The sequence below is a fragment of the Lygodium microphyllum genome, chromosome 12 (assembly GCF_053477565.2).
Source record: "Lygodium microphyllum isolate KBCC chromosome 12, Lygodium_microphyllum_v1.1.10, whole genome shotgun sequence".
Classification (NCBI taxonomy): Eukaryota; Viridiplantae; Streptophyta; class Polypodiopsida; order Schizaeales; family Lygodiaceae; genus Lygodium; species Lygodium microphyllum.
In genome coordinates, this window is record NC_141146.1 from 74,325,446 (window position 1) to 74,334,527 (window position 9,082).

Sequence of the window (9,082 nt, forward strand, 5' to 3'; positions counted from 1 at the left end):
CTTGCTCTAAGAGCTTTAGAGGCCATTGCACGGCTAGTAGGGAAATTGTAGGCACTCTTTCGTATTGTGTTGTGCCATGCGGACCCCAAGGAGCAAGGCGAGCCTTAATGAAACCCACATCAAAGAGCCAGAAGGGAATGCCAAAATTCCTCCAAAGCATTAATAAGTATTTGATACCATCACCAAAAGCTAAGGCGCAATAGAAAGCCACTCCTAATGCAAGGGCAAGTGCTAAGCACTGCAAGTTGGTTGAACTTGAATGTAGGTGAACCTCTATCATCTTCGATGATGAGGAGACCAAGTCTATCAGTAAGTCAAGAGGTGAGTGGAGAGAATGATCAATCTAACTTTTACTTTGAATGTAAGCATGCATGCAATCTCTAATCAATCTTGTTGGCTAGTGAATATGGGTTGTTTTCTAGTTAAACTACATGCGCATGCTAAATCTTGATGAAGGTTTGTGTCTGGTTTGATTGAAGATTATGTGCATGCTATGATTGTTAAAAGTTCTATGCAACTTTGCATTCATGAATAGTTTTCAAATTATTTAAGTTATCATGTTTTGATCTTAAGTATGTACTTTTGCATGCTATGAAATTATCGATATGTAAAACTAAATTAGGCATATTCCTAATGTGCATGGTATTTGAATGCAACTAAGCATGTAAGAGTATATGCAATCTAGTACATATGTTCTTTTATTATTTCATGAAACCATGCATGCTATGAAATATGATGATGTGAAATGCATATAATACCAAAGCAAAGAATTGAGGTAAAATGTGTTATCAAACATCCTATACACCTTCTCGATGAATCTCAGGTAACAGGTTATTCTTACAATCTTTGATTACCTAGATTTTGATTTGAATCGATATTTGTGAGTGCATTTTGGAATAGTAGGAAAGCCTTTGGACCAATACCAAATCTACTACTATAGATTAATGCTTCATATAGCACTGGATTAACGAAACTTGTTGCTTAACATATATGTAGGCCACTCGTTCCATATGTCACTAAAGAAACTAGGTATATACTACCCAAGCCATTTTGCAATACCAATCAAGGTATTATGATGCTTAATAGTGATTCCATATAGTACTAAAAGCTCAAGAACACACCTTAGCTTTTCTCTTGAATAAGACTTTACAAGTACCAAGTATCCCCTTCATAGAACCAAACCCTAGGTTCTATATAGATGTTGTTAGGTTCCTCTTGGTACCCTATATAGTACCCACACATGAAACTTAGCACCAAATTTGAAGCTCAATTGGATAGTAAAACTGGTCACATATAATACCAAAAGTACTAGCTTTGGTAACAAAGTGTATGTGCGGTACTAGATTTGGCACTTGTTTGTGGTTCTATGCACTGAAACTAGTATGACAATAGATTTGGCATGTATTATACCTTGCACAGTGTAATATTCTCTAAATATGAAGCTAATTTGAATAGCAAGAGTGACATACAATACCAAAATTACGTTACATGATACCATAATGAACGTGCAATCTCTGATTTGGTAGTTTTTTGTGCTACACTAGTTTTATAAAGTACCAAACTTGGTACTACATAATAGATTTGGTGCTTCGTTATCGTGCCCTATATAGTACCCAAGCATGGGCACCAAATATGAAGCTAAAATGAATAGTAGGAGACTGACATACAATACCAAAAGCACCTTTGCTGATACCAAATTGTATGCACATTACCAAATTTGGTGCTTTTTTGTGTTGCACTGGTTCTATACAATACTAAAATTGGTACTACAACAAAAAATTTGGTTCCCTACCTTGAATTGGAGTTGGTTTTCTATAATACCAAATTGGTACTCTATCCTAGTTTGGTGCTCTGTACTAGTTTAGTAAGGAGTACTAGTTTGGCAAGAATAGTATCAAAATGTAGTACTTTGTAAATAATACCAAATTTTGGTATTGCTCTAAATTCATGGGTTTTCATAAAAATATTTGGGTTGTTTTATTGTGAAAGTTTGAGCTCAAAATTGAATTGTTTTTGTGTGATAGGTTGAGCTCTACAAAAGATTCAAGAGCACTTATCCTATAGTGATGCTGTCACTTAGATCCTTTGAGACACTGAAACAATTCATAGTTTGGAATTTGAAAGAGTAGTATATGTGCCAAAATAACTTTAGACATCATGGAAAAGGTCATCTATGTGCATGCTCCATTTGTTGTGCAAGGAGTGGCTCAGGTCAATGTTCTCCAAACCAGGTAGTATTATGTCAACACATAAGTATTTTGTGGGAATACATATTGTGCCCAAAGCTTGTCGATAATAATGAATATCATGCAAATGAATTCTTTCTTGGAAATTTCCTCAAATGTGGTGTAAGAAAGTTATCATTTTGCCCATGCAAGATTGCAACAGATAGTGGGGAGGTGATTGTGAAGGTCTTTAAGGATGTGGGAATTGGAGAGGTTGGTAATAAAATAAGTGAGAAGAAGAGAAAGGATTTGGTTGTGGAAATAATGCAAAGTGCTGCTTTTGTTTATCTCTTTGTAGTATCATCTCAAAAGCTTCATCAAGTATAGCTTTGTATTTAGGTGGTAGGCCCAATAGTTCAAATATTGCTTGATTAAGTTTCCTAGCAATGTTGCCATGTTTGTTGTTGATTTTACAGAGAATTATTCATTCAAAATGCAAACCAAGATCCAATCCATGCATTGGTGGTCAACCCAAGTAACCATATTGGTGCACATCTCTTATTTCAGAAACTCGGTAGTAGGTGATGTTGAGAAGACACTACATTTTTACATATCAGATGACAAGATCCATGACATGTTGTTTGTTCAACATTGTTTTATGCTTCATGACAAGTGGCTGAAACAATAGGGCATTGTCTATGATATCATTGGGTATGGTCAGATGGCACTATTTCTCAATTTAAGGCACGTAACCCTGTTGGATCAGACCCCTTTGGTGACAATCTACTCCCATCTTGTCAAAGCCATACACTTTCTCATGGAGCCTATCCCTAGAATCCATAACCAATTTATATTATCCACTAAGGTACATGAGAACATATACATAGTGTGCCATATGATGATGGAAGTGACCAAGATGTAGGCGTACCAACCCTTGACCCCATTTGCCATATTAACAAGTGGCCAAATATGTACTTCTCCTGAATAGAATCTCACTTTGCAAACTTCCTATATTTTAATCTTTTTTTGGCGTTCTCTTTCACAAGTAAGACCACTTTTCTAATATTGTTTACTTTTGTACCAAATTTGGTACAAATAGTGAGTTTGACCGAATTTCGTACAAAATAGTGATCCTAATCACATTACTAAATTTAGGTTCAGTACCAAATTTGGTACAAAACAATGTTCCTAAACCATAGTACTAAATTTGAAATTGAATTTGATACATCATAGAACCAAATTGAACATATTTTGTACATTACCACAACCAGAGTTGGTATATCATAGTATCAAATTGGACGTAAGTATAGTTCTCCAACATACTAGTTACCATTTGCACATGTTGCTTTATACAATGCCAAATTTGGTAATTGTCTCTCACAAGCACTAAGTGACAACACATCACCCTCATCTTTCATTTCCAACCGAGTACTTGTTGCTACTATATTCCTTTGATAAACACCCAAGACAATAGCAATTCTTGATTTATTGGTTGATGTTATTCTATCACCATTATTCAAGATCATCATCAAATAGGTTCTCTTGACAAAAATATTGATTGCTGAGTGGGGTACCTTGAGGTGAGTCGGTGTGTTATAAATGCCATAGACAAGACTCACTTCAACATCTACTCCAACCACTGAGTCAAGTAGGCCTTTTCTCTCCCTGTTACTTCAGTATACTCAGCAGAATGATCGAAAACAACAGGAACTTATTTTTAGTTGCAAGTTTTGAGGTCCTCTCAATTTCTCACCTTAGAACATGTTTGATAATGCATGAGCTGCTTAAGAGTTTCCTATTATTTGTTTATTGTAAGGCCTTCAATCTGCCTATGCCAACACTGAACCATGGTTGAGCATATGTTCTTCCTTGACTTGATCCTTGACACTCGAGCTCTCATACGTGATTCCTTTCATTGCTTCATTCGTCATGCTTCTTTTTTGCCCAATAGTTGCATATATAAGCTTGATTAGAGAGAGGCTCATGGATGAAAGAAGGGGAACTAAATTCCATGGTAATCATTATAGATGCAAGTTGCTCTAAATAGACAAAGGTGGAGGGGCTTAGGTGAGCTTCCATGCTACAAAGGGGGGAGAGAGAGAGAGAGAGAGAGAGAGAGATGGATATGGTGTTCAACAACTATAAAGACCGAGCATGTGCAAAATAGGTCAAGCATTGCAACTCCCCTCACCATCTACCTACGTTGTTGAGGTTCCACCCTTTTGTTATGAAACATTTCAAAAGAAGTCACCTTTCTAACCCTTATGTGATTTAATTATGTTTTCTCTCTCTATTTTACCTTTATACCTCATTAAAAAAGAGCTATTTTTACACACACAAACCACCAATCTAATGTGGTATCAAGGACACTACTTTTTGTACCACGAATCCTTGCTTTCAGCCAAATTTTATGTATGAGGGGACTACTATTGTGGAAGGTTCCCATGATACTCTTTGAAAGGAAAAATCAATCGATAAACATATATTATAATCTTATACCATCTTTGAAAAGCCTAAGAGATTGACTAGAACATCAAGTCTTAGATTATTAGCCATGCATCTAAACAATGAATTCCATTATCCTTCTAGTGTAGCCACATGGGTTGGGGTTTATCTCATCTATATCACGTTGTCATCAAGATTGGCTAGCTCAACTCTTGTTTTATTGATATTCTATTACAATCTAGAATGCCATTTAGTTCATGCATGTCAATTAGCATTTTTAAATTGAGATTATTTAGCATGGTGGCCATCAAATTAATTTGAGGCACCTTAGCTTGATGGTCTCTCTATATGTCTTGTGTTTAGATGAGATAATTAATAGTAGATCAATGTTAATGCATCTAAGATGAGGTTCTCTAATAAACATGATCTAAGGGTCTATAGAATGATTGTTATCAACTAATGATTTCTTATCCTCAAATATGGCCTCAACTACTTTTCAAAATTCCTACTACACAATATATATGAAAGTAAAAAAATAATAGCTCAAGTCCTTATGGTAGAGCCAAGGAAAACATTTGATATATTTTTTTAATGTTGCAAATTATATAGGGAATACCGTGTGATATGGAAAGGTGGGGTTGTGGCATGCAAATTTGTTAGTAAATTAAGTCAAATCTAGTTATAGGAAAGTTGTTAACTCCAACACAAGAAAAAGTGGAAAAAGTGAAAAAGCGCAAGTCAGGACCTAAAAGAGGCAACCCACAAGGAAATTGGACACAATGGAAGAAGAATGAAGGGAAACGACTAAAAGCGCAAGGGTAATCTTGAAAGCTAGGGCAAAGGAAAAAGTGCACTCTTAAATGCAAGGTGCCCTTAAAAATTTTTGTAAAAGTGTGCTAAGCTCCCTACTGTGAAAACTGTAAATGTAAATGGGTGGTAAGAAGGAAGCTAGGAAGATAGGAGCACAATGGAAAAAAGGGCCTAGGGCCATGTAAAAAAGAGGATAACGGGATGACCGCCCAAAAGGGATTTAGGATTTTGTATATAAAGTTGAAAAGTGAATGAGGAGCTCATTCTTTGATGTGTGGCAAAGCGGATTCATCTTTTTCTCTCCTTCTTGCTTGCCTATGTGTGCTTGAGAGAAGGAGTGTGAGAGTGTGAGGGAGTGAGTGTGCGAGGGTGAGGGATCAAGGAGAAGAAGCTCTCCATCATCTCCTCTCTTCTTCTCTTCTCTTGTCTCACACGCGGCTATGGAGGCGACCATGTAAAAAAGAGGATAAGGGGATGACCCACCAAAAGGAATTTAGGGTTTTGTATATAAAGTTGAAAAGTGAATGAGGAGCTCATTCTTTGGTGTGTGGCAAAGTGGATTCATCTTCTTCTCTCCTTCTTTTTTTCCTATGTCTGCTTAAGAGAAGGAGTGTGAGAGTGTGAGAGAGTGTGTGTGTGAGGCTGAGGGATCAAGGAGAAGAAGCTCTCCATCATCTCCTCTCTTCTTCTCTTCTCTTCTCTTCTCTTGTCTCACACGTGGATATGGAGGATGGAGATTGAAGGTGGAGGCGTGAGGTTGCTTGAGCTCATATCACAAATCGTAGAGCTATCGGTGTACTTGAGGGAGGAGTTAACTCGTTTGGGCGTCAAGGTAAGTTCACTACACCCCGATAGGATCAAAGGTGTGTCAGCTAGGTGAGAGATATCCATAGGTGTTCACTTGAAATGCTTGAGCAATAAGTGGTCCATGGGTCTTGGCGGCATGAGCTCACATCTACATTTTAGTTCCATTGCTGCAACCAACGGGTTCAAGCTTGAGCACTTGCGCACCTCAAATTGAGCGATGAAGTAAGGGTTTCATCCCCAAATTGGAGCTTGAGATAGGTAGGAGGTTTTGGGTTTTAATATTTGCAACAAGTAATTAGTTTGATTTTTTGATGATTAGGCAAGTAGGAGAAATCATTTCAATGCTTTGCTTTTGGTTTTTGTTGCATTTAGAGTAGGTTAGAACCAAGAAATCGAAGGAAAAAACTTTAGGGTTTCTGCTGTTAAACAAGCCCAAACAGGGCCCAAACAGGGCACAAATAGGAAGAAATTTGGAAAAAAAGAGTGCTTGGAGGTGTTAGAATCGTACAGGGAGTGATCGGGTAGATTAAGGCTGAGTCCAACAAGGGTTTAAGTCCATGGGAGGCAAGGGAGACCTCCTTTTCAGGTTTTACAGTAGAGAGAGAGAGAGAGAGAGAGAGAGAGAGAGAGAGAGAGAGAGTACATCTAACCTTGGATTCTAGTGAATCTTGCTAGCGTTGTCATGCCACTACACACACACCGTGTAAAAAAATCTAGAGTGTGGCTTCCTTTTAGATTCAGAGAGCCAATGCCATTTTAGACATTAGTATTAGTGTCCATGGTTCAAAAATATTAGATTTTAGTTAATTTTTAATATTTTGGATATTATCTCTTATAAAAAAATTCTACAAAACTATAGACAACTTCTAGATTAGGATGACATGTAAAAGAAAGCATGTAGCTGTCAGCTAATTTGAGAGGATTTTATGTAAAAAAAGAGATTAGTAAAATCGCGCGATTCGCTATTTTTAGGCAGTAAACAATATTCCGAAAGTGGGAGATGAAGAAGGAGTGATTTGGCACGATTGTGGCCAGGAGTCATGGTATTTAACCCCCCTTTCGGAGCCATTGGAAGGATCAGATTGGCACCTTGAGCAGCATAGAGGAATGTATTATTTTGTACACGTTTTTATCTATTAGAGTTATATTTTCTCATAATGCTGAAAGAAACTGACAGGCTTCATCTCTGTTAGTATTCTTCTATATTTTCTAATTCTTTTTTGAAGTACTCTTCTACATCTTCAATCTCTTCAAACCTCTTCTCTTCCATCTACTCCTCTCCTTGAATCTACCTTCACCTTGCTGTCACTTATCTTCAAGAACTTGGCTTGAAACCTTCAACCCTTCTCTTATCTCTACCATCTTTGGAGTCTAAGCTCTTGGACCCCCATACATTCTTCTCTTGCCAAACCCCTGTGGGGTGACCTTCAACCCTACGCGCTGTGACATTGGTGAACCTGACGTGAAGGTCGGTGTAAGAGAACTCCAAGATGGGGGATTCTTTAGGAGATACTCTACAACAATTGGTGCGCATACTACAACAGACTCAACAACAACAAATCCAAATGTTACAATAACAACAACAAAGGCAAGAAGAAGAGAAGATTGATTCCACAACTATCAAGGCCCTAGAAGAAGTTGGGCGTGAATTAAAACAATTTAATGGTCAAAATGTCTCTCTTTTCATTCGTTTGTATTTTGAGAAAATGCTCTTCTTTGGTGTACTGCAACATGCATGGAGCCGTTATTTTGCCAAACTAGCCAAGCATGGTCTTCAAGAGTGCATTCGAGGAATAACTGGTTGGAAAAAATCGATAGATTCTTTTTCCGCCTTTGCACATTTGGCTGACGTCAATCAAAAGAAGTCTTGATTAAAGAAAAGAGAAGAAGAGAATATGAACCAGGGCCTTCCTCTTCTGGCCCTCCAAAATGGGTAACCAGAAGAATGCTTGAACAACCAAAGCTTGCTGAAAATATAACCCCAGATCAAGAGATGGAAGCTGCACCACAAACAAAGAAGACCAAAGGAAAGAAGAAAGGCAAGCAGCCATGCTACAAATTGTAGTCTGACATAGAATCTGCAACCGATCTCAAACGAGTCCTAGAATAATGAATTCTAGGAAGCAAAATTGAATTCACCTTAGGCGAAATTCTTGGAATTGCCAAATGTGAATTCCATGATGTAATTATTAATGTAATCAAAAGGAAAAGACAATATGTTGGTGATGAAGCTAAAGAAACAGTGCATGCTTTTTTGCAAGTTCTTCGAGTTTTTGTGCAGGATGAAGATAAGCTGACTTCACAAGGAATTCATCTTGAAGCAGTTAAAGAATTAATTGCAACAATTGAAGTTGAAGATAAAGAAAATATGAATGCAAAATTTAAAGAAGTGAAAGCTGAAAATGTAATGGTCAGCTGGTCCAACCCAGTTGGATAGCCCACCTCTCAAAAAGAAGGCCATCTACAGCACATGCATGAGGAGGAAGAGGCTCAGTTCAGTCCAAGCAGTCACTACTCCCATACGCATGGGGCAAGAGCAACAATGGCAACAGTCGTCAAAATTGGAGAAAAAGAAATACCATGTATTGCACTCTTAGACCATGGCTCGGAGATAAATGTCATGGCAAGGAGTCTCTATGAAAGTGGCAGATGGCCCATAGATGTTGATCCAGGATGGCAAATGAGAGCTGCAAAAAACTCTTCCAGAGAGTTATATGCTGCATGTCCTAATGTGCAGGTAATTATTGGAGACATAAAAGAGATTTTTCACTTTTTTGTTCAAGACTTTTGTAATTACCCTATCGTTCTTGGGCAACCTTACATTTCTGAAGCCTGCTTGGAAACAAAAGCTCTTG

General features: G+C 37.6%; 1 pseudogene; it reads left to right on the top strand.

Annotated features, from left to right (window-relative positions):
* The first annotated feature begins 2,132 nt into the window (after positions 1–2,132).
* On the top strand, positions 2,133–2,853 carry LOC148027918 (uncharacterized; annotated as a pseudogene).
* Positions 2,854–9,082: the final 6,229 nt, after the last annotated feature.